Here is a 24,514-nt window from a genome sequence, read left to right on the forward strand (position 1 = left end):
AGGATTTCCATTCTTTTGTTCTTTCATCAAATTTGCTCCTGTGCATTTCCCTTGTTAGGAAAGAGTTAACCTCCAGCCGGCAGCCTGTAATCAACAGGTTGCTCTAACAGAAAAATAATAACCCTAATCCATCTTTTAAAGTTTAGGAGGTTGGACTAAATGATGAAAAAATACTTATTAAAGCCCTCTGAAAAACAGAAGTGGGGCCAGTACTACAATGCTTTGTGTTTTAGGAAAAAAATCTTTCTCATTGCTAAGTGAAAGAAGCATCACATTTAAAAAAATCATAACTTTAAAATTTCTGTGTTATCATCTAGAGTTTAATTATATCTCTGTCTATATAAAATGATAACAAAACACTTGCTAACCTTTAGGTGGCCAATTCACAGGCAGGTGGAGAGGTTCAGGTCTCTGGAATAGCGCTGAAACAAAAGAAGCATCCTGTTTTCTTTTTTCAGTGTCTTTCTCTTCTCTTTTTTTTAAGCATTTGAAAATTGAAGGGTGGGTGGTGGGGTGTGTGCAAAGAGAGGAGGGGGTGAAGTCAGCCCACGCTTGGTGTAGGAAGAGTTTTAATGGCCGATGCTGGTAATATGGTTTGCCTGCTACAGTGTCTGCACTACTGCAGCTCTGTGTGTGGGCGTAAAGAAATGACACGACTGGGTTTCAAACCATTACACTGAAGATTTGCAAACAGTTAAAAAAAAACCAACACAACCCCATCAGGCACAAATGAAAAATTATTACTTTTTTTTCTTTTATCTTTTTCTAGGGTTTGTTTGCTGGGGTTTTTTAACTTAACAGATGTAATCCAGTCAAGTTTCTTCCTCAGCCTCTAAATTAAAAAAGGTAAATTACGTATTTAGGAAGGTTTTTGATTTTGCATATTGTGAACATCTTGTTATGTTTTTTGCTGCTATTTTTTAATTAACCTCCAAAAGCTTGTACTCCAAAAGGCATCCAGATTTTCACAGTACAAATCTTCAGAGGACACCTATATTTCTGCATTTAAACATGTTAAATAGGTACCCAAATCTTGGTAGCACCAATAGCATGGTACAACAGGCATAGCAACCACTCCACAACCGGTCAGGTAGGAAATCTTAGACCATGACTGTTCCCTTGAATATTCCACAAAACACAGCCAAGAAAAAACAGGACATCCTGGCAGCCCATTTTTGTTTAGTAGTCTAGCAATGCATCAGGCTTACTGATCCAAATTGGACAGAAAACAGGCTTGAATGTTTGTGGTAACTACTGGGTATAAAGGAGACCAACAGGAGTGAGACAAAAGGGCTGTTCTCTAGAGTATCATGGGGAATGAGAGGAAAACTCTATTTAAGCTAAACTATAATTGCTGGCACACTAGAAGGTGAATATAAATGGTTATGAATACACTGTTGTTGGGAGGGACTGGTGGAAGGTTTTTGTCAGACAAGTGAGAACACTCCTCAAAGATATTTTTGACCACAAAAAGTGAAACAAGAGACAAAACAGTTTTAGAAAGGAGCTTGAAAACTTTAGGAAACCTTTATGACTTGGCTGCTCCATGATAGTAAGGGACTAACTAGCACTTGCTAGATGCATATCTTCATGTATGTATGAGAGAAGACATCCAGCTTGACAATCATGTGCTTGGACACAAGGTGTGACATTCTTGAGTGTAATGGTTTAGGTGTGTATTTTTTCAAATATTCCAATGAGCCCCAGATCAAACAGGATTTCTATTGCATATGGTATTCTGCTGGCGATAAAGAGCAGGACAACTGGATACATAAGCGAAGGGGGATGGGAAAGAGAGGAGACACTTCCCACTGCCAATATTGCCTTGTAGTGCCCAGTATCACTGGCAGTTCTTCACCCCATCTCCTGGCTGCTGTGTGAAGCTGCAGTGTGAGAGCTCCCAGAGTGGAGGATCCAGAGCTGAATGCCAGATCTGCAGAATTCAGTGTGTGAGTGAAAACAGCAAGACTGGACTTGAGGACTTCAGGCTACTAATCCTAACCTTTAACAAAGAATCTGGTAAAGGTAGTTAAACAATGACTCACACTAGAATGAATGAAAAACGATCTCCAGTTCTACATCTGTCTAGTAAAACTGTCAGAGATATCACCGCTAATACACACAGGTACAGGCTGACTTGGTACTAAGTGGGCTCTGACTATAGTCATAGTAGAAGCTTAATTTCTTCTTTCAGGTATAAACTCATAGCTGAGGCCAGCTCCAGGAAAATTTTGCTAGAGAAATGTCTGTGGCCTCAGCTGATACAGAGAAGTGCATGTTTAGAGAGAAAAGAAATATGGCTCCCAGCAGGGTTACAGTTGTGCAGACCGAGTGCAATTGTACAACGTGATGTAGATTGCAAACTGAAATTGTTTAAATCAATTCAGTAAAACTGGTGATTTTCCTAGAATTGCAATTTTTTTGTGTGTATAAAAGTAAAAAAGACAGATTTTTACCTTTTTTATTATTTTGTCTTTCTCTAAACTCTAAATCTTTGTGTACTGTCTACTCAATGAAGATACCTTTTACCCAGTTAAACACTGCATTATTAACGAGTAGTATCATTTGAATCTTTTACTATAATTTGTACTAACTACAGTTTTCTTGACCTAGTTTGAAAAGTGTTGTAACAAAATACATAGCCTGAAGCAGTAACTCTGAAAGGTACACATTGCTCATTTTTGTCTCAGTATGTCACGGACAACTATGTATAGTGACTCTCTAGTAGTCGTATTTCCAACTCACTACAGCATTCATCATTTCTGCCATGGTATTGGCCACTTTGCTGCAGATAAATGTCAAAATACACCTAATCCTTCTCTGAGGACTAATCCCCATGAAAAATCATTACATAATATTACTATCAGTTATCACGAATAGCAGTATTTCTTTTATAGATGGGAACTCTTAAGTTTTAATGTACAGAAATCATTGTTGCCTACACAACTTTCTTGTGACCAAAGGCACATTTCCACCATGTTACCTAACATGATTGTTTTTCCTCAAAGATCACAACTCTGTAAATTGACAGGATCTTTTAAAGCAAGTATTAAAAATTCTGGAAAAAAAATAATATAAAAAGACAGTTCAAAGCAGGAGGAATTAAAGCATTCTAGCAAATTGGAGAGCCAACTATTAGCCTTATATCAATACTGCATAACAATTACTAAGATGCATATGGCACTTTTGTCTATTTGTCAAGACAGCAAGAACCACCCCCCTAAAGAGGAGCGTAACTCTCATATATTGGTCAGGCCACACTGAGGAAAAAAGACCAAGAGAAATGAACTTAAAGACAAAAATGTGCTTGAACAGCAAAAGGGAGAGATATGACTTCATTAGAAGCAAACATTCTTGCCAAAGAAAAGCCAGTACAAGGGAAAAAACTAAAACACAAGGTAAAAGTAATGGGTCCCATAGGGAAAAGACTCAAGGTCTGCTGAGAAAATGCTAAGACAATCATAAAAATGAAAAGATTCAGCTGGTTGTGCATACAGCCTAAGTGTTTCACCAGGAATTGCATTTTTTCTTTGAAGTGTGTCATGGTTTAAGCCCAGCAGGCAACTGAACACCAGGCAGCCACTCGCTCACTCCTCCCCTGGGAGGGATGGGGAAGAGAAAATACAACAAAAGGCTCAGGGGTCGAGACAAGGACAGGGAGGGATGACTCACCACTTACAGTCACAGGCAACAGACAAACTCGATTTGGGAAAATGTGCTGGGTTTGTGTGTGATGGGGTTTTGGTAGTGGGGAAGAGGCTACAGAGATGGCTCCTGTGAGAAGGTGCTGGAAGCTTCCCCAGCTCCAAGCTGGACCCAGATGGGTCGTGAGCCAATGAGTGATGGTGGTTGTGCCTCTTTGATAATGTAATTAAGAAGGGGAACCTGGGATGGGGAGGACGAGTAGTGAGGGAAATACCTCTGCAAACACCGAGGTCATCTGCAGAAAGGAAGGGGAGGTGCACTGGAGCAGAGACCCCCTGCAGGCCGTGGGGAGAGGGCAGGCTGTCCCCCTGCCATCCATGGGGGTCACCGGTGGAGCAGATGCCAACCTGCAGCCTGTGGAGGACCCCACATCAGAGCAGGGGCTGTGCCCAAGAAGGCCGGGGCTCTGAGGGAAGCCCGTGTTGGGCAGACTGATGTTGGGAGGACTGCAGCCCGTGGGAAGGGCCCACGCTGGAGCAGTTCATGAAGAGCTTCAGCCCTGTGGGAGGGACTCACATGAGTCTTTCCCTTCAGCTTGGACCTGGGGAAGCTTCTAGCAGCTTCTCTCAGGAGCCCACTCTGTTGCCTCTTCCCCACCACCAAAACCCTGCCACACACAAACCCAACACGTTTGGGTTATTTTTACACCCCAATAGCAGGGCTGGACTGTAGACACTCACCTGAAGGAGAGGGGAAAATAAAGCTGGCCTCAAACCATCTTCCATTAAAATCTCATAGACCTTTTTTCAAATTTTAGATTTAATGTGTTTTAGGTAAGGGTCTGAATGCTTAAACATGATACAGTGTTGATTTGGACCTTTATTTGGTTTGGTTTTTTAGTATTAGGTCAGCATGAGCAGGTCTGGTGAAGGACTGTGTCATGGATTAATTCACAAAGATAGTCTACAACCCAAGAAAAAAATTAGACATCTGAGAGAAAAAGCAGATGTATGAGTCTAGATTTGCTTCTGAAGTATCAGATGATAGGGTGGTAATGAAGAAAGCTCCAGTTACTCCTCCTTGCCCAAATTATCTTTTGCTGACAGTTAAAAGGTTAAAAAGTGGAGGACGTTATGGTGCCTCTTCTACTAAACAGATGTTTTGCAGGAGGAATATGGAGGGTCTTTCCAGGTCTTTTAGATTGCTGGAGTAATAAGCTATAGTATTTTCAGGCATATTGCATCATAAATATGAGTAATTACAATTATGATGCACTTAAAAGCAATGTAGCTTTCAGAGGAACAGTTGCTTCAACTCAAGAAGTCAGCAAGGTTAGCTGTTTTTCACACATGCACACACTCATACTAACTTTTCCATCTGTTTCTTATTTGTCATAGAAAAACAAATAAATTGAGAACTTCTGATAGTATTCAGAAATGTTCTAAAACCCACCAGCTACGCTAACTTAGGTGTACTTTACAGAAAATGAAACTAGAATTTGACAGGGTCATTGATCATTTGAACCAGCTTTCAGATCAATGTCAACAGCAGTAAAAGGCAGCATCAATAACTAGAACTGTAGAAACGCAGGATTCCCATCACTGTGACCCCTGAGCAGTACCAGTCACATAGGTAAACCCATGTCCCACACCATTCAACCAACTCAAATATATATTTTTTAAATTTTCTTCATAAATTTTCATGTAATTGTGTTTTTTCTCAACATGTTGTCAAGGAAACCCTACATCCCTGTAGCTTAGTATTCAGGTCTTTATTGCTGTAGACACAAAACCATTTAGGATTTGGAACTGATTGATACACTTTCCACTCTGAAGGGATGCGCTTAATACCATAAGCTGGATAGAGTTGAAGGAAGACCTTTTGTTTTGAAGATTCAGTCCTTACAAAATGACTATGGGAAATTTGACAATTAAATCTTCTATTTATTAATTTTATTACATTATTTTACATATCAATTTTTCTCTTATGCTGTATGCTATCCACTGAAAAATAGCCCTGTAATCTTATTGGTGTCCTCTTATTTACCTCTATCACAATTCCTCTCTTATTTTATTGTCTTTGAACAATGTTGAGTTCTTCTGACAAAAATATTTTTGGATTGTGTGAGAGCTGCCAGCTAAATTTCAAGTGATAATAATTAAGTTGAAGTTGCACACTTCTTGTATCCCTTTCTTTGTCATAATCTTACCTAATATTTGTAGTTTTTCACTGAGAAAAGAGGTAATCTATGTACACAGAATTTATGATGCACTCCAGACAACAACTGCTCTTCAACACCTGGGTGTGACATAGTAGTGTCCACTCTGCCCATGGCTAGCTTTCTGTGGAGTGCACTAGTCACCTCTGCACTGCAAAGCATGAGGTCAGTCTCAGGGTTGGCACATATTGTTTACATCTCATGCCTGTTGTCGGAAAAGTTCTTTCAGCATGCTATATACAACACTCATCTGCTCCATGCATGCCACAAAAGCGTTCCAGTTCTTATCACAGGCTTTAACATGCCATTTTAATTCTTACCCTCATGAAGATGATCAGTGAAACATACAGAGTGCCTCATGCTACTGGATAACTTCAGAATACAGATGGGAAGTGGTCATGTGAAAAGAGAACTTGTAGCTTCCTGGTAGAGTGAAGTATATTATTGCACTGGACTCGTATTTCAGTTGTATGTCATGGTAAAAGGTATTTCTGTCATTCTCTCCTTTGGGTTTCATGGAGCTATGCTTTTATCTGTTGTCAAGGAAACACCAGGTTTTTTTCCCCCTTGCTCATTAATGTCTGCATTTTTGTTTCCATAGCTACAAAGGAACCTTAGTGTTTTAAAATAGCAGTAATTGGATTACCATGACTTTCTGCAATTTATTGACACCATTAATGGCTCCGATTTTCAAAAGCAGACACCAAAACTGTATCAGCAGTTTTCCAGCTATTAACATGTATCTACTAGGTACCTGCTAAGAAAAGTCTTCAGCACCCACTCACTGCCCCAGGCTCAGACTCTATACATGGTATCCCAGTTTTCTGTCCATGCTAATAAGTGATATACAAAACTGTGGAGATTTAGCCTGTTTGTTCTTCTGTTACAAGTTATTAAAGAGTCCTTAAATAACCACCATGAAATGTGACAGTTAACTTTTAACTGGAAGTTTCCCTGACCATGCTTTGCTTCTAAAGTGCCAGGTGATAGATAGGGTGGTAATGAAGAGAGCTGCAATTACTCTGTACTGAACGGGTGTCTATTTGGCACAAACTGAATTTCCAAAAACCTGTCCCAAAATTCCTTCATCTTGGCACAAAATACAAGCTGAAATTACTGAAAGTATTCTGCTTTGTAGTTGTATTCGTTTTAATTTCTGATGGACACCTGCAGAGAAGTGCAGAGGTTCTGTTGGGAATCTGCTAGGTGTTAACCCCAACATCTAACATATTATGATCCTTTGTAAATTTGACCCTAGAAGAATAATCTGGGAGAATTTTTACAGCCAAATATCTAGCCAACTCAAGATACATGGAAAAAGCACCAAGAATTGAGAGCATCAGTGTTGCTAAGATCTGGTATTACTTAGCAGGGGCATAACTCACGTTTTCTTAAGACAGAAACTGAAACTCCTAGACGGGCTGATCTGCATGTCTGTCTGTCTGTGTCTGTATGCACACTCACTCCTACCATGCTGAAATTGTTACTATGCCATCTCCTAACACTTCTAATTTATTTGTTACAATTTGCTTGACACTATGGTGTCTACAAAGCACCATAAGTGCATATTCCATACCCTTACCCTTCCTTTCCACTATCTCCAGGTCCTCCTGTCCTCAGCCTCAGCACAGCTTGTCCCATATCCCCTGATTAGGGGGCACCCCCAGTTGTGCCAGACAGAAAGCAACTGAATTCACCATATGGACTTCCCACCAGTGCTGTCACCACTCTGGGTTTCTGCACTCTTTTCTACTGAGTCCCAGTCAGCAGACACATACCAGTCCCACAGTCTAACTTGATTAAAATCAACCAACAGTTTAAAAAGTTGTAAGAGGAGGACAGACAAGATGACTAGATATCACCTATTTCTTTAGGCCAAAGAGAGTCAGCAACTAAAAAGTTTACAATCTAAGTAAAAGAAAAAGATGACAACAAGTGGCTAGACACAGATAAGTATAAACAAAGAAGTCCCTTTAATCTAAAATATTAGTTCTTACTTTTCATAATGGATTTCAGTGCATCTTTGAGGCTAAGACATTCTATTACCATAGAAACAGTATCCTGTGTCATTGTGGACCTTACTGTAGATGTGTGCTGTTATGGAAACAGTCATCTTAACAGCTGTCCTCATGTTATATATTTCAGTTATGGTGTTTGTAAAGATCCATTACTAAACTATCCTTTCAGGATTCATTTTAAGAAAAACTAAGTCTTTGAAATATTTAGCAATTTAATAAACACCTCAAGTCTGCTCCAAATTAAAAATAACAGCATTAGAACAAAATGTATATTAGAATTACAGTGCCCTTTCAGTAATTACCTACCTTTCCAAATCTCTAGCATCCTCAAAGGTTTGGGGAAAAAGATGGTCTGTCCACCCCATCAATCATTAGTAGAACTACTTCAGGAAAGCAAATTTTTAAGCCATGTCTGCTGTGCAAGGGCTCCTTGGCACCAACATCATATGTGCATGCATGCATGGAAATGAAAGAAAAAACAAAAAGGTACAGTGAGAAAATGTGGCTTAGTTGACTGAACTGGGAGCTGTGAATTCTTACATTTTAATCCAAGATGAACCATCCTTTTGTCTTAGAAAAGCCACTTAAGACAAATCTTGAAAAAAGATACGTGTGAGTTGGAAGCTCAACTCCCACTAATTTTTTCTTGGGAATTGAGTCCTTAGCTGATCCTAGAGCTTTGAGAAAATCTCCTCAACAGTTTCGTATTTCTAACATCTGAGATACTACTACTTACTTACTTCACTGGAGTTCTGTGGGCATAAGTATTGCTTTATTTTCTTGAATAAAGCCATTGAAGAATCTGTGACACAATTATAAGTTTTCACTTGAGTTAGCGGTCATTCACCACTTACTTGTCAGATGTAAATAGCTTCTTGCTAATTATATTAATTACACTATTTAGTTACTGCAATTTAAGACTGTAAATGCACACTTTTTACCTTTATCTTTTATCTCTTTATTGTTTGGGGTTTTTTTAATCAAAATCATCTGTACCAAGAAACACAGAATCATAGAATGGTTTGGGTTGGAAGGGACCTAAAAGATCATGTAGTTCAAACCCCCTGCCCTGGGCAGGGACACCTCCCAACTAGCCCAGGTTGCCCAAAGCCCCGTCCAACTTGGCCTTGAACCCTTCCAGGCAGGGGGCAGCCACAGCTTCTCCGGGCAACCTGTGCCAGGGCCTCACCACCCCCACAGGGAATAATTTCTTCCTTATATCTAATCTAAATCTGCCCTCTTCCAGTTTAAAACCGTTACCCCTCATCCTATCCCTACACCCCCCTATAAAGAGCCCCTCCCTAAGACTCTAAGGTCTCCCGAGAGCCTTCTCTTCTCCAGCTGAACCCCCCAACTCTCTCAGCCTGTCCTCACAGGGGGGTGCTCCAGCCCCCTGATCATCTTTGTGGCCTCCTTTGAGCAGGTCCATGTCCTTCTGATGTTGATGTTGTGAAGCTGACTTACTGGCTGGAATTCCTTTGTGCTGCCTTTCAGGTACTCTCTTGCTGAGCCATGATCCCTCTCCAGGCTCTGGGCATCTATTGCTGGCACTGGCATCAGCTGGTAGGAGTGGGATGGATTGAGGTTCCCCTTCCCCGGCAACTTCAGTTTAAATCCCTCTTCACCCGCTTGGCAAGCCGGTGACCGAGGATGCTGTTCCCCTTCTCTGGCAGATGGACCCCCTCAGCCCGCAGTAGGCCAGGTTTCTCAAAGCAAGTCCCATGGTCTAATTAGCCAAACCCCCAGCTGTGGCACCAGTCCTGTAACCAGTTGTTGATTTGCTGGATTCAACTGGCACTTTCAGACCCCTTCCCCTTGACTGGGAGCATTGATGAAAAAACTACCTGTGCTCCAGAGTCCTTCTGCCACTCCCAGGGCTCTGTGGTCCTTCTTGATGCTCCTCAGACTGCTCCTGGCTGTATCATTGGTGCCCACATGAAACAACAGCAGTGGATAATAGTCAGTGGACTGTCTGAGGCTCCTACTTCTTTATTCCTACACAAAATACCAGTTATTATGGCTTGTAATGGGAACATTTCCTAACACTGAAAATGTGAAAGGATATCAACTACAGACAGTATTTTAGCATGTATAAAGAAAACATCCAAACATAATGAAGTCTAAAATTCAGGTACCTCCACTGAGCTTCAGGCAAGCAGGAAAACAAAAACTACTCAGAAACGTGTCAGTTTTGAAACCCAGCTGATTTCCCCACATAAGGCCAGTGATGCAATGATCACTCAGCAACATTCTTACCACCATTTATGTGGAGTTGTTTTTGTTATGTCCTTCTAATTTAGCCTTGAATTTGACTCCTTAGATACTTTTTCTTGCCTAAACCGAACTACTAAAGACAGTGTTCTTGAATTCAGCTTCAAGAACATTGAAAATTAGTCCATCGAATCTCCACCCCCAAAAAAGGTTTTTAAACTAGAACTCACACTGCTCTGGGCACAGATGTGACTGTCTGCAGTCTGAGAGCGCAGTCACAGAAATGAAGAGCTGTTGGGGCTGGCACAGCTCGTAGACCAACACTAAACTCTCAGGAAAACTCTCAGTCTGTGGGAAACTTGTTGGCATTCCATTTTCAGGATATGTAACAGGCCAGTTAAGATGTCACACAGAAAATGTTGGGGTTTTTTTTCTTCAAAATATTTACAGCCTCTCTAATACTAGTAAATAAATGTGCCCAAACCTGGAAAATGTTTAAGTAGATTTAAGTCAAGTAAAAAGGAATGTCAGTTATTTCTAGGAGAAGCAATTGCTAGGTACTTTCACAGTTTTACCTTGTAAAATCAATACAGCAAAAATAAAGTACTGAAAAAAACATCTTTTTCTTAACATATTCTTTAACTGTTTAGATTCTGCAAGCTTTGTTGTTTGAGATATGTGTCATAATTTACTTTGTTATTATATTCACAGCTGCCAAAGAGTATGTTATCGAGATTGTTACCTGTGAAAGCTTCCATCTTTGCAGTGCTGGTATTCCCTGTTGGCTGAGTAAGTAGTCTCTGTGAACTGTCAGAGCTCTCAGTGCTTTCTCATATTATTTCTGAAAAGACAGAATAAATTGATGTGCACAATTTAACGAACAAAGCTGACAGGTATAATCCCATTCTGTTCATCTTCCAAAAATTGTGTGTTTTAGTGAGGCTAACAGTTGTTCTCCTTCTCTCCATTTATAGCCATGTTCTTCAGAAAACAGATTCTCTGGTATTTATTTTTTAGTACTTTGAAAATGCATGCCCATGCTGACTAGGTTCTCCAAGAGGCAACAACAAAATATTAACTTAGTAAATTTAATATTAAATAATTAAAATAATAAATATTAAATTAAATTAAATATTAAAAAACAGATTACATACCATACTCTCAATATAGGCCTTAAAAAAAGGCTACAAGCAGATAAGGTAGAAATAACTTTTTGAAGAAAGTCTTTTCTAAGTGATCAGAGAAGATATTAAACCCCTGAGGTTTCCCTAAATCCTAATTTTGCAGACATTTTTTCATGGTTTTGGTCCCCACATTTAAATAATCAGATGAAAAATTATTGAACTAAAATGAATATTCACCATCACTTTTCTGAAGAAGGGTCTTTCTTATAGGTAATTGTAGTTAACTTTTGTTTAAATCCATGCAGATCCCTTGTATGAGTGTTCAGATGGCTTTGAAAGTACTCCTCTAATTTTAAGTATATCAGCAAAGAGTAAGATGTATGTGACACACTAAAATACACGTTTATAAAAGGAACAAACACTGGTTTTGGAATAACCAAATTAAATAAGTTTTAGTTGCTTCTGATACTGGGTTGTCTCCAAGTTCTGTGTTTAATGAAGCTTTGTGGAGGTTTTTTTTTATATCATAGTTTTACTTAGAACTCGCCTTGCCTGCTGCTTTCATTGCTAATGTATCTGGCAGCATCAGTCCCTGTTTGAGTCCATATGCTCAGGGGAGTGTTCAGCTGTTCAGACAGTATTTGTTTGTTCTGTTCCTATGATACTCATACCACTGTACATTTGGGAGCCCCTTACTTAGAAGATACATACTATGCATATCTTGATTAAAAGATGGGAGCTGTAGCTCCCATACTCTTCATCTTACCTTTTTATAGACCTTAATTTCTAATAATTACCGATTTACAGTATTTTATGTATTTCAGTGAGCTGCTGTATGCTCAGAATTTGTTACCAGTAGAAATTGTATATAAAAACTATTCTTATTTCTGAGCATGAAAAACCATACATCAACACTAACCAAGAAGGTCAAACTCCAATTTTGCCATCTTAGTAGTCATTAATCTGATGGAAAAACAATGTATATCCTATTGATTTAGTCCAATAGAACTTCTATTAATATTATTTACTTGTGCAGCAACTTGAAGTAGTTCTTCAGTGACACAAGTTTAAAGAAAAAAACAGAGGCACCTAGTGAGAAAGTGCTTTAGTGTACACTATGCAAGAACTAGATATGAAAAATTACATTTTAAATGGTTGTTTTGTGAAAACACTAGTCATTGTTAAAACTACTTTTTGCAAATATTTATACCTTTAAAAAATATTTTTAACTTCAGTTTGTGACTGTTAACATTTTGGACTTTATACGCATATAACAGAGAACATATATATATCCTGAAGAGATAGATGGGTGGCTTTAATCCAAGTTGGCTTAATCATACTATGGTAAGTTTGATGCTTTCGCAGTGCTTTGAATTTAACATTTTTTTTCATTTATACATGTTGTTTAGTCCTTTAATTATTGCTTTTGCTGAAACACTTAAATTGCAGACAGCTTAGTTTCATCATCAATTTAAGTATAGGCAGTACAATGATGCAAAAGCTTTTGTCTCCCAAAGTGCTCTCTAACTGACTACCACTAATGAAGCTGCACAATAACAATAATGGGGGTGAGGAAAGACCTAAAAGAATCCCAAGTTTCCGTGCCTAAATTTGGTATCTGAGAACTGTCACGTGCACTGAGCACTTCCCATCCTTGGTACAGAGTGAGGTGTGACAGTATGGAGAAAAATAAGTGTATGATTTTGCAGGGATACTACATGCACAGGAGTTAAGGGTGTGATGACACTAACTTGGTATTCCTCACAAGGTGCAACACTTCAAGTAGTTCTGTATATCTATTTTTAACAGCTCTTATGTTCTTGTAATACTTACTAAATTCTTAGATCCTCTTTAAGTTGTTGTATAAATGTGTTTGGCTTTGGATCAGGAAGTTCTAAAGAATGTAGTGGACTTCCAAGATTATGTTTTCCTACATATTCCTTTAATTTTCTTTAAGTGCTATAATATTTTACAGTTAAGTATATTTAAAAAGTCCATAACCTGTACTGTCAGATAGTGGTTACAGCACAGTGCAGGTTCAGGGATTTTATCTAGCTGGACTCTGCCATGTCATTTTGATCACACCGTCTTGTTACCTTTGATTTTGATTTTTCCTAAATGGAAATCTATTATTGTTACAGTAATGAAGATTTTATGGAATCTGTTTATTAGTTTAAAATGTTATTAGAGAATACCATGAAAGAAAATACTTTTGTCCCAACTGTACATGAAAAGTATGCTATTACTTTATTTGCACAGAAGATACTTGCATTGTTTCCATCTTAGACTCTCCTATTTGATAATATTTTTAAATTTGTTTTTCTTTTAATCATTTATCCCTTAGGTTGGGTGAAGTAAACTCATGAAAAACCCTCAGAAGACTACTTGGAAAAGATATGTAGTTTTGGTGAAGCTACAAACCAGAAACTACCACTGTCCTGATAAGATAACTTTTAAACTGTTGGAGTGCCTCATCCCCAGAAGGAGAAGGGCCATTTTCTGGTGCAATTTTTGACTTTCAGGCTAGCTCTTTCTCTGTGGATTGTCAGTTCCATCCAAACACCATGATGTCTTCTCAGCTTGGAGTTGGGAATTACTACTGTCAAGCTCAGCTGAGAAGGTTGGAACTGAGCCTTAAGTTGCTGTTACTGTTAAAGATTCAAGGACGGTAGTCCCCAAGATAAGATCTTGTGCTCTTGGTTGCTGAGACTGGATCCTCCCCCTCTGAGAGAGGTGGCAAATACAGTCCCAATGCTAAAAACAGAATAAATAGACTTAAACCCCAGATCTACCTGTTCTCTGTCCCATAAAGCTTTGAACAAAAATTATTTATGGCTTGCCTTCATCATAGCTCTGTGGTCAGTCACTGACAGATGTAAGCTAGAGGTGTCTCAAGACTGTTTGATTTATAATTGATCGGATAATTGTCTCTGTGATAGTTAAGATGTCAGCATTGATGACTAAGTACCCACTTTCATGCAGTAGTTTGTGTATGAAGAATTCTCAACTTTTATTTCCAGGCGGTTTCTTTAAACCATGTCAAAATATAGCTGATCAAGTACAAGATTTCTGAAACAAAGGGCTTTATATAAATTTTGGATACAGGAGCAAGGCTTGAAGACCATGAGTTATGTTTGTGATTTAACATGTAATGTGTTATGACCACTACCTGTCATCACTGGTTCTTCAAGGTTTTGCATCAGAAAGTTGCATTCAGCAAACACTTGATAGCATGGTGTGTTTTTATAAGAAATGTTGTCATCTTTAGAATTAAGCAAGGATCAGATGTAGGGGAGAAGCATTATTATTTCCAAACAACACAAAATCATCATCAATTTCAAAGTATTTTAAAATATGTGGTTTTGTCTTTAATTGTGCTGTTACTGTGCTTGCTCATGAGTTGTGGGTGATAACATGTGATTATCATCTGCCTACTTGATCACATGCACATTTGTGATGCTTGAAAGAAAAAACATTATCTGGCTGGTAACTGTCATATTATGCAGAGTTTAAGAGACTGTTTCCCAGACAACAGAATAGTCATATTGCATCCATGAACTGTACACTGCCGTGTATCTGCACTTAAGTCAAACACCCGGTGGCAGCTGCTGCTCCCACTAATGACACAGAAAAGATGGAACTGTTTGTTTAGCCATAATCAAACTCCCTGAACTATAGCAGTCAAGGAAATAGCACAATTAAAAAAAAAAAAAAAGAAGTCAAAATTCATGATTCTAATGAGTCATACAGCACATACCTTGTTACAAATTTTGAGTCAGTTTTTAAATTAAACCCAAAGCATTCACTAGCCAAAAGCCATTTAAGGACCATATACTACCTGTTTAAGACCTCTGCTGCAAATCATAAATACAAGTTGCACCTGTACAATATGGTGTATCATTTCACTGTGGCAATTTGAGTATGTTAAAACAAACCGCCGCAGATAGCAGGTGGAAGACCTAACCTTAAGAGTAATCAGTATGATAATGCTGAGGCAATGAGATGGCCAGCTGTGTGTGATTGTGCGTACATTTGGTTTTTATATTTTGTATGTTGTCAAGTGGGGGAGAAAGCTGATAAGAAAAATAATTATTTGCATTCAAATTATACAAACGACATTAGTGCCTAGTTAGTGTAGACAATGTTAGGCAGCATGTTTCACAACTGCAGTAGATGTATCACATGCTTGATAAGGAAGATATTTAGCCAGTTTTGTATCTGAGGCAACAGGACTCTGAAGGTGTGTAGCTTTAAGCCTCTTTGGACATTATATGGCAAAAAAATAAATTAAAAGGGATCTGAAAATCAAATGTTTGTTCCAAGGCTACTGCCAGATCATTCTATTAAATGCACATTTTTAATAGACTCTAATTTAAACTAAATGTTCTGAAGCAAAGATAATGTCTGAGGTTTTTTTTTGTTTTTTTTTTTTGAGGGGGTGGGGGGAGGACACTGGTGTTTTTTTCAAGGTTATTTAGGAAAGGGAGTGACCTTAAATGCTAGATACAAAAACTTAATCTCTTCTTGATGTACTTAGCTTCAATTAGCTACAAATTAGTGTGCTTTAGCAGCAGTGTAGAAGCATCATCAATTAGCAGGTCATATACTATGCTATTATTTCACAGTCAGATGGCCACAGGTTTCTGAAGATGTTATCACAAATTTTTCACTTTTTACTTATTAAGAATGACTTAGAGTGTGAGTGAAATAGTAGATGCATTTGCTTACTGATCCTGTGACATTTGGTCAGAATATCCTGTAAATTTAAAAATGGGTTCTCTGGAGTGTGTCATTCCCTTTGTGGGTAGTATGGGAGACCCAGGGCAGAACCTGATGAAAGACTTATTATCTTCTGTACATCTCTTTCATACATAGTTTCTGACTGCAATCTGCCTTTCAGAGCTTCTCCAAGAAAAGTCAATTCCATGGTCAAGACAAAGAGGCCATTCTCTCTTCCACCAAAGACTACTTCAAATCTTTTTGAAATAAGCATCACCTTCTGTTAAGACCTTACTAAATTACATTTGATGAATGCTACCCTAGGCATACTTCACTGTTTCCATAGTTAAAGCACCAAACACTGTTATCTGACATTTAATGCACAGGTCTACAACTGTATACTTTAGTAGAAGCTTGCACTCTGGATTTTTCTCAGGTTTTTCTGTTTTAAAATCTCAGTCTGTCTTTACCTGAGACATTTTATATGCTTTATTTAAATCACGTCACTGGAAGTTATGTAGTAGAATTGCGTATGTAGTGACAAGCATCTGCAAAGGAAAGAAAAGCTACTTCATCATAGATGAGGACTTCTGGAAATTGTCTAAAAGACTGTTCTTGAGTACATGTGGCATGATGTATAGTGGAATACATAGACAACACGTGTAACCCAGCATCTTCCACTGATGGTGAGTGGTGTTTATTTTAGCTTAAGACAGTCCTTTGATGCAGGAATCAGATGCTTCTGAATAGGAAAAAAAAAAAAAAAAAAAGGCCGTTTCTTTAAAAACAATATCAAACAATGCATTCAAGTTGAGTGCTTCAGAATATTGTTAAAAAAAGTATCACCTTGGTAGCACAGGCTTGACTGGATAGAGAAGATTCAGATAATTTGTTCAAATGAAAACGCAAAATGGTTTTGCCTGCTATTTAGCAGTGGATCAGGCCAGCCTTATGCTAAACAAAGTTGAATATGATTTTAGCTTTATGATTACAAAGAACAAAAAGATTATAGAAGAAAGAGAAAATAGCTGCATTTTTCAGCTATGATTACAAACCTAATCAAGGTGCTCTGAATGCTTTTTAGCATGGATAATGTAAGACCATTGACACTACTCATTCACTGAAATAATTTCAACTTTCTGCCTCATTAGATTTTCAGAAGGCTTTTTGAAGTACTGCTATGTTAGTACTCAAAAGTTCCCTGTTCCTAATAGCTACATACTTGCCATATACACTTTTAGAGCTACATTTTTAAAACTATTTGCTAAAAATTACCCATCTGTTGATTTGTCGGAATTTATAATATTTTTTCACAGCAGGTTCTTGACACCTAAATTTGCATGAGTAAGTATCTGTGAGTTCATTAAATGTAATTTTTACCCCTTCTAGATTTCTTGATGTAAACTTAGTGGCATGGACAGCAAAGTGCTATGATTTGTATATTCAACTCTTCGTGGAGATAGTGAGCAGAGCAAATGTGTTAATGATGTGTGAGCAAAGGAAGTGCATGTGACTTACTTCTAAACTTTGCCTTTTCTGTGGGGCAGGTACCTGTCCAAAATGCAGCCAATCATTGTAGATGATAGAAAGCTGACAGAGGGATCTGCAGCCTTGTGAGAGAAGGATGTGCTGCTCTTCTGTTCATTTCCCATCACCCTTACAGAGGGATTCACTGACTGAGCAAAACATGACCAAACCACATTCATTATAATTGTCCAGTGTTGAAGTAATTTATGCAACCTGGTAAATAATGCTGATGAGGTAGTAATTTTACTGCTTTATTAAGTGGAAACACCAGTATGGAGACCTCAAACAAATCTCAGATGGTTTTCAAAAGATCATACGTTATTTTAAAGCTCAGAAATTATTTTGCGAGCCGGACTGTTTTAAATGTGTCTGAGAAGGAAATGAGCATAATTTTGAAACAGGAAATAGATTTGCAATATTTTTTTTTTTTTAAGGTCCCTGTATCACCATGCTAGAGATCAACAGCACTTTTTCACTAGGGCCTTTGTACAACAGTTGTGCATGCATACATATATATGTGAAAGATTTGAGCAGCAGAAAAAGAATATGTAGTTAAGAAACTTCAGGAAGAATCCTTTTATGCAATCAATATTTCAATATTGGAAAACAAATTCTGAATATGCATTTAAATCTGTGGAAAAGAGTTAGTACCTTATTGGGTTTAGTCATAAGAAGGAAGAAAGTATATCTCCCTTTTTTTATGATACAGAAAATAGAATATGGCAACTGAGAATGAATAATTCCCATTATACACTCTGCCTTTTGTGTCATCTGTTTTCTCCCAAAAGATAAGAAAAGCTGTCTGAGACAAACTTCTGTGTTGTGTTTTTCACTCTGTGCATTTCACTTCGGCAATGACACGGACATGAGCAATAGTACATAGGGTTTGATATTGCCCCATGAGCAACTGACTTCTCTGACCTTTATTTCCATTCCATAGGTTTACATGTGAATTAAATTCCTGGCATTAAAAAGTGATTTGGAAACTTTCTGGCCAGGCAGCCAGATGTTCTGTATCTTTAAAGTCTCACAGGATTCCTGCTGCCTGTATTTCACTTGTCCTCGTGATGAAGACAAATCTTGAAGGTGAGCATACAAAGATGCTAGAAGATTGCTATTTATATACATGTTATGTGAAAACTTCGGGGGGGTTTCAGTCCTTTTGGGAAGGCACTGACAGAAGCAATGGATTTTTGGATGTATATGTTTATTATCATTGTAGGTTACCTATGTCAGAGATCAGATGGCCAATTACAGACCCTTTTATCTTTTCACTAGCAGAAGGTGAGAATAGACCACTAGCATGTCAGAGGGATAGCACTTTCCTGTGGTGTAAAATACTGTGGTGTGTATGTTCAGGGCCACTTAGGCTATACTTTCAGAAATCATTTAAACTGTCTAAGATCATGCTGTTGTCAGGACTGTTTGTGGCCATACATTCCTGTCTCCTCCATTTTTCTGCTGCTGAAGTCATGCAGGAGCAGCCAGTAATATCAGTAAAGTGGTGCAGCAGTACATCAGGTCTTTTTTGTAGGTTTAAGTTTCTGACAAATTAACCAGGCTTAATTAGGACATAAAAGGGACCTTTTTTATTCTTATTATTTGGGGATGTTTCATTGCTTTTATGTTGAGTTTTCATTAATATTTTTTAAGAAGTGAAAAAAAGGGCCTGAATGCATCTTTCTGGTTTCCAGCAAGGATTTTCTCTCTAGATCACATTTTAACATGGAAGCAGGGGAATAATTTATTTCTGCAGAAAAATGTTCTCTGGATTTAGGGGTGGGTAGCCCTTTGAGAGTGGTTGCTGCTGGGACTCAGAAATCAGAGTAGGGATCTTGTCCTCTTTCATGTAGCAATGCTGAGATGTGGACTTCGAGGTGAGTTTGCTTGTGAGACGGTGAGTCCTTTCCCTCCGAGGGAGTAACAAGCAACAGGTCTTCACGTGGAGAACCTCATGGAAATCTAGCCCCCTCTTGTGGTTTTTCCACACAGAAGACATGAATCGATTCAACCTTATTTCTTAATAAAAAAAATATATATATACTTGCATCTTTTCTCTGAAAGTTTATGTTTACTGCTACTTCTGAGGGGATGATAGGTATTAGTCTCAGGATATAAAATTATAATCTGTAAAAATTTTTATTTGCATTTCACGTGCAACTTGACAGCCATTTTCACCAGAACATGGGAGATTAGGGAAAGGGGATATGTTAGCTATTTCTAGAATCTGATTTTTCTTCAAGGTAAGCGAGGAAGAGCCCTAAATACTAAAGGACAGAAAAAAAAGTCTCTCCTGGTTGACTGATAAAGTATAGAGACAAATACAGGCATTTGGTTTTCTTACACTGACCTGTTTTATTTTGTGTTGAACAAAATTGCATGATACTAAGAAATACCAAGTCAGTGTTTGTTAGTGGATGAAAACCAAATGCACTGAACTTAGAAAACTGTCAAAACCAGGCTATGGTTCCAGTAGGCATTCTGGGGAGTACACAGCATTGGCTTAATCCGCCCTGACCACTTGTTCTTGCCACCTTTCTGAGATTTTTTTCAGTTCCATTTATGATTCACTGTGCAGAAAACAGAAATTAAGCTGCATTGTTCCCTTACAGCGCTCATCCTGGCCATATGAACAGCTGTTCCAGAGCAACATGAGTAGCAGCTCAAGAATGGGAGTAACTGACCTCAGATGGCATCTGTTCCAGCCAGCTTAAACAGCTTTGACAGAAGTTGAGAAATCAGTTGTGTAGAGTGCAGTCTGACAGTGCAGCTACCTTGAATGAGGCGGGTAGCTTTAAGACAGTATAGAGCTCAGTGGTCTTAAATGCTGTTTGCTACATTCCTGTCCCTTCCCTCTGTCCTGGGTCAAATGATGAGTCCAGACCTCAGCTGTGACAAGGAATTTGGGACTACATCTGTTATGAAGAAGGTGAAGGGTTTGGAGTGGAAGACCAGCTTGCTGAAGCAGTGGGAAGCAGCTGTTAGGACTCAACATCAGCAGTGGAACTGCTAATGCCATGCAGAAGAGAAAAAAAAATGGTAAAGAATGCTGGTTATTTTGATAAAACCACATTTTAAGTACTGAAGAGGAAGTATTTTTATTCCATCTATGTTTCTCTGCTGAGAGAAAGCGATGCACTGAAGCACTTGAATGCTAATCCATGATATAGTTTGAACTCTGTCCTGACCTAGTGTCATGGTTTAACCTCAGATGGCAATTAAGCACCACACAGCCACTTGCTACCTTTCCCCCTCACCATGGGATGGGGCGGGAGAATCAGGGGAAAATAAAAATAAAACTCATGGGCTGAGATAAAAACAGATTAATAGGACAGAAAAGGAATATACAGAACAAGTCGTGGACAACACAATTGCTCACCACCCACTGACTGATGCCCAGCTGATCCCCGAGCCATAGTGCCCTCTGCCAAACTCCCCCCAGTTTATATACTGGGTGTGATGGCATATGCTGTGGAATAGCCTTCTGGCTCATTTGGGTCAGCTGCCCTTGCCGTGTCCTCTCCCAGCCTCCACTGGCAGGGCAGTATGAAAAGCTGAAAAGCCCTTGACCTAGTATAAACACTGTTTAGCAACAACTAAAATATCCAGTGATTCTGGAAGCACTGGAAAAAGCTTTGCTGTCCAATGAAGGCTTTTTTAAGAAGTACATACAGGACAGTACAGCCAAGTAATAACAGCCTCATAATATGGAATTGACTGCTGATGGTGAAAGAGTGTTTATAGATGGGGGTAGTCATTACGAATTGTATAATGAAAGTAATTGAAGAGGAATGTCTGGAAAAGAAAACATCGATAATGCCAGTTTTCTGCCAGTACAGTTGCCAGACTGACAATGGGAGTGGGAACATGTTTTTCCAGCTCAAGAAAAGAGCAAGACCTTTGAATCGTTTCCATTAATACTGCATGTGAATACCAGTATTTCACACACATCAAAACTTTTCATTTCAAATCAAGGGACTGGAGCAGTATCATTTTAATGTTAGTTATATTTTGGAATATGACAGCAGAAAAAAATACACTACCAAATATATTTTTCTTAAGTGTATGAAGTAGTAAACTTGCCTCAGTTGTAATCTGAAAAGTGTGAAGTGCTGTAGTACATGAAGCAGGGTAAGCAACCAGAGCTCATATCCTGCCTGTTGCAAGGAAGTGCAGCAGTTAAATATGGAACTTTCTGCATTACTCTTCACTGTTTCAGTCATCAGCAATCTTGGCACAGTAAAATTTGGTTGTGGTGATCCATTTCTGACTTGTATTCATGTCATTCAGAAATGCAGCTTGAATCACTGCCATTGTCACCAAACACTTTGCAATTTAGAATTTAGTGACATGTTGTACTGCAGAGTGGTCTAGTTGATCTCTGGGATTAGGGCTCTGAACCAGGATAGTGTTTGCTTTTCTAAGGTGACACAATACCTCTATTTTTCTTACAGAAAGCTAAAGCCACAGTTGTCTAAGCCTGAGTAGGTTTGACAATCTGGGGTTTTGGTAGCCATTATGGAGTACATAAATGATCTGGACGTAATGCTGAAGATAAAGTGAGGTTTGGTTTGTGAGTTATTTCCCAACATTTATGCTTTTCAGTCCAAATGATGGATATTTCATGAGGCTGCTTAAAGGGGACAATTCACACCTTCCTGCTGGCAAACATGGGTCTGAAAATACAAAATCATAATGACTTGTTCTGCAAATAAATTAACTGGAACCTCAGAGCACTTTCATACAGAATTCCGAGAGCAAATTTAAGTCTTAGTCATGCCAAGGAGATTGCCCTGCCAAAATCTATATGAAGCATATAACCACAAGGCCCATTTCATGCATCAGTTGCATTTAACATAGCATAAGCAAACAGCTCCTGAACAATACAGATGGACTAAGTAACCTCACCACAGGTTTCCACAGATTTTTGTGGTCTTTTGTAGATGTCCATTATAGTCCTTAATGATCATCTTGGTAGTACCTGGGACTGGACAGAGTTAACTGAAATGTGTCTTCTTTGATTTCAATTATTAGACAGATTCTGTCAACATGTAGGGGAAAAGATATCAAATTTTATAGTATTAAATTCTTGGTCATAAAAATGGAAACAATATTCTCAAGATGTAACATCACCAATGTAAAGAATTCTAATGTTTTGGGTGTGCAACTTTTTCTTCTGCAGTTACAAATGAGCATTTTATTTTCCTAAAGTCTGGCTTTATTATATATAATTTTATTATTCCTTTTAAAAGTCAGGTTTATAAGTAATTCAGCCCTTGGTATCACTCAAATACAGAAACTTACTTGAACAAAACTGTTAAAATAAAGTGAAGCTTATATGAGCAAGAACTGTTAAGATCTACTCCTAATCTTGGAGACGTCATTTTTCTTTGCTTCTAGTAGTTAACATTTGTTTTACAGAAAAAACTGAGAGGCTACAGAGAGCCAAAGGGATAGGAGATGGGTATCTGCTGAATTGCTGATGTCTATTTAAGGGTCACCATCTTCCACAACTATGTGTTGCATTCTGAGACCTCTCCAAATGCTTAGCATTTTTAACATCCTTTGCAAAATTCTCCAGTTGCAAAAATCACTTGGTGGGTATTGGGACTACAATGGATTTAAAACTGACTTGCAGTCTTCCAGAAATAACCTTGCACATATGATAGATTACTAGCATGTTAACAGTGTTTAGGAATAGTCCTGTGAGGTGAAACAGTCAAGACAAATAAGATCAAGACAGGTCTCTCCAGCAAAAATTTATTCTCTTGACAGCTATCACTTCAGTATTTGCTACTAACAGAAACTGGTAGTTTATCATTAAATAGTAGCTTCTCTGTATAATAGCGTCTCTATTTGATATTCAGTGCTAAAAATGAGAATGCACAGGAATATTCACTGAATCTGAGTCTTTCCACAGACCAGCTAGGATTTTTTTTCTGACACTACAGAAAGATGCTAGGAATTTCACTGTGTGAAATAACCTGTTTCTGGGAAATTTCCCTCTCAATCTTTTCCAGTGGGGCCATTACTGTGCAGTTGTGAGTACATAACAGTCACTCGTTGAGAGTTGTGCCCATGAAATGCTGTGCTACAGTCTCCCTGTTTGAGAAAAATACAATTGCTATACAAGTCAAGGCACTTTCAACATTGTAATCTTGAGAATTTTCTAAGAAAATGCTTGATTATGTGCCACAAAATGCATGGGGTTTTGTTTGTTGCTGTAACTGATTTCTTACTGCTTTATTAAGCTTGTAAATCACTTGTTTTATTTCAAGGATGAGTAAGAGAAACAGTTTAGGACAGATTTATTGAAACCCTTCCATTCTGGAACAGCCTGCCTCTTACAGAGGTGCTTCTTAACACAGAAAATGGTAAAGAGGCTGTTTTGTAACTGTTGGTTATAAAATAACTTCCAGGCAGTGTACTTACAAAACAAGTTGGCTAAGGACACCAGTGCTGGCCTGGGTGGGGCTCATGCATCGGTTAAATAACATTTCTACGTGTCCTGTCTGTCGATCCCGCACGAGCCCCCGTTTCGGCAGTGAGACTCGGAGGATCTCTGCGCCCTCTGGTGACCGACAACCGAGTCACGGCTGTCCCGGAGAGCGGCCAAAGGCCTAACGGGGTAATAGGTGGTGCCCTCGGAGCGCTGGCCCGTTCTACCCCAGGCAGGAAGAGAGTAGCTCCTGAGGGCCTGAGTTAGTATAAAACGCGTATTAATTCCAACTTTAACTGATTAAGCTTTACAAAAGATAGCCGGTCTAATTTACGAATGAGCATCTTGAGTACACCTGAGTAACTTGAAAGATTTTCAAATGTAGCTAAATGCCAGTAGACGGATGCTACTTGGTTGCACTTTTTATCCACACCCCAACTCACAGTGGGGAAAGAACTCGGGAAACGTGGCAGCTGTCGCCTTGACGTGGTGGTTGGCAGGACAAGAAGAGTCACGGCCGCCGAAGCCGCGGCGAGAGGTGACCCCACCAGCGCCGGGCCCAGCGCTGCGGGGCCCCTGCGTGACTCTGACGCGGTACGTGACCCCTGACGCC

General features: G+C 38.8%; 1 protein-coding gene and 1 long non-coding RNA gene across 10 annotated transcripts in view; one reads left to right on the plus strand and one right to left on the minus strand.

Annotated features, from left to right (window-relative positions):
- The window catches only part of ZNF831 (zinc finger protein 831), a 55,148-nt gene that overhangs the window by 20,813 nt on the left and 9,821 nt on the right, over window positions 1-24,514 (minus strand). The window contains exons 4-7 of one of the 9 annotated variants that reach the window (XM_026862104.1): window positions 10,835-10,933; window positions 9,726-9,876; window positions 8,618-8,683; window positions 369-422 (exon numbers count right to left, since the gene is read on the minus strand). The gene's annotated coding sequence lies outside the window, so the exon portion shown is untranslated. The other 8 variants (XM_026862105.1, XM_026862106.1, XM_026862112.1 and 5 more) reach the window with 8 other exon arrangements.
- LOC113487495 lies at window positions 16,582-19,451 on the plus strand. The gene is made up of 3 exons (XR_003399805.1): window positions 16,582-16,621; window positions 18,403-18,548; window positions 19,316-19,451. It is a non-coding gene; the product is annotated as an uncharacterized LOC113487495 (long non-coding RNA).

This window comes from Athene cunicularia (assembly GCF_003259725.1).
Source record: "Athene cunicularia isolate RWA chromosome 20 unlocalized genomic scaffold, athCun1 chr20_part1, whole genome shotgun sequence".
In the NCBI taxonomy this organism is placed as follows: Eukaryota; Metazoa; Chordata; class Aves; order Strigiformes; family Strigidae; genus Athene; species Athene cunicularia.